Here is a 2,184-nt window from a genome sequence, read left to right on the forward strand (position 1 = left end):
CTCACTTCTCAGTTAGCCATTGAACACATCAACCACTGGCACCACTCAGGAACTTCACTTTGACCACAGGCAAGGGAAAATCCATGTGAGATACTTGAGGAGAATTGTGGCATATAGCTTGACAGGTTCTCTTGTGTGTGTGTAAATTCTTAATAGAGCAAGACCATGTATGTCCCCAGGGAAATAGAAAACTGAGATGTGGATTTCTGTTTGGGGGTTGTGTTTCTTAGGAAATAAAGAAAATTGATGGGTGAGATGTTTGTCTAACAAATGCATTCCTCCATATAGTTGATTATTACTAGATATGTTGGAGAGCTCTAATGTCCTTCAGAATCTCTGTGACTCTGCCTCTTGTTTCAAAAACCAATTCTGATGCAAAAACCAATTCCATGAAGGCTTGGGTCAGCTTCCTGCAGGTGTAATCAGACAACTCTATGTGATACATCTCCTTGCCCCCTGAGCTGGAGGCAGGAGTCTCACGGCAACCAGCTCTTCACTCTCATATGAGTAACATGCTAGTGGGGAGCTCCTGTGACCAATGGGAAATGGGAGACAATGTATAAATGCGTATTCACATGCTGATGGTTCTGAAACCACATTCCACAAGGTTCCCCAAAAGGCCCCGATGACCTCAAGCACCCACTACCCATTGCAGTGCCAACTTCCAAAATAATTCTGGTATTAACACTTTTATTTCCTACTTTATTCTCCTTGTCCATTGTCTCTTGCTGCAAACAAAATCCCAAACAAACCAGCCTTTGCCTGAGGTCCTGCTTTGGGGAGAATGATATGTTCATTTTTCATGAGGAAAAAGTTTTGTCCAACACAGACCGACAAAACTGTGCTTGAGTAAAAAGATAACTTACTCATGCATCGTAGTCTTCAGAATACTTGATACAAGACACGTTCCCATACAGGAGATCAAAGACAATGTGTCAGAGATGTGCTTCCTCTTCCTCCCTGCTTCCTACTTTCCCTGAGGTTAGCATCTTCCGCTCATTCCTACGTCTTTGATAATGTGTCCATCTTGCCCAATAACTACTTCTGGCTAGAACTGGCCTGTTGGCAGCCCCTTACATAGGGAAGCATCTCTGGGCTAGAAATGGCTGTGGACTGGTCACTGTCAGCTCACAGCACCATCTTTTCCAAAGGTAGCCCATCCATAGACTAGTTATGGCCCATCAGGTGGCCAGCTGAGACAAACTTTACCTAACTAAGTTGATGCACTTATGAGAATGTGGCTTATTCTGAATTTTTAGCCAGCTCATGGTGAGAGTGGAACAGGGACACTGCATGGAGACAAGCCAACTGAACATGAGAAGAGCATGCTGACTTTGAGAGACAAGTCCATGTGTGTTCTCTCCAGCACCACCAGGCGCTGCGCCTTTGTAATTCCTGGTTCTGTCCAGAGTTCCTTATATTAATTGCTACACAATAGTCCATCTTCCTTGTCCTAAATGAGTGTCTCAGATTACTTTGAACCAGAAAACTCTAAATGACTTGGCATACCCAGAGCCCTTACATACCTCCCTTAACTTTTGTTTTCCTCCAGGCTACTAATAAACACATGATATGCTAGGCGATATCATCCTTCCTCAGTCAGGAGCTCTCTGGAGATAATGATACTGAAATACTGGAGCAGAACAGCAAAAGATATTGAGGGTCTGAGTATAATTTCAATTCCCCTTGGGTAACCCCAGAAAAGTAGCTGCTCAGACAACCTATGTGCAAATCTAGCCTCATGGTAGGAATTCAGTGCTGAAGAAACTGATAGCGATCTTTCACATGTGGCAATCCTTCCACATTGGAATGTGCATTCCTCAAAGGGCTGAGCAGTCTGGCCAGTGACTAATACCCAAGGTATAGGGAGTCTACATCCTGAATGTTCTGGGGTTGTCCCAATTTCAAATATGCTGTCTCAGGGTTGACATAAATCACAATTGATCCCAGAGGTTCCATTGCTTAGGAACAAAAAGTAATCCAAATCGGTGGTGACAAGGGTGTAGGAGGCCTGGTAGGGTGTGATCAAGGGAAATGTAACCCAGAGGAATTACTGAAACCCAAATGAAGGCTGAGCATGATAGTGGGACAAGAGGAAAGTAAAATGAAATAGAGGAAAGAGCTAGGAGGCAAAGGGCATTTATAGAGTCTAAATACAGACATGTACATATGTAAACATTTATA

This window comes from Echinops telfairi, unplaced genomic scaffold (assembly GCF_000313985.2).
Source record: "Echinops telfairi isolate 266 unplaced genomic scaffold, ASM31398v2 ScPeMD7_70;HRSCAF=299, whole genome shotgun sequence".
Taxonomy (NCBI): domain Eukaryota; kingdom Metazoa; phylum Chordata; class Mammalia; order Afrosoricida; family Tenrecidae; genus Echinops; species Echinops telfairi.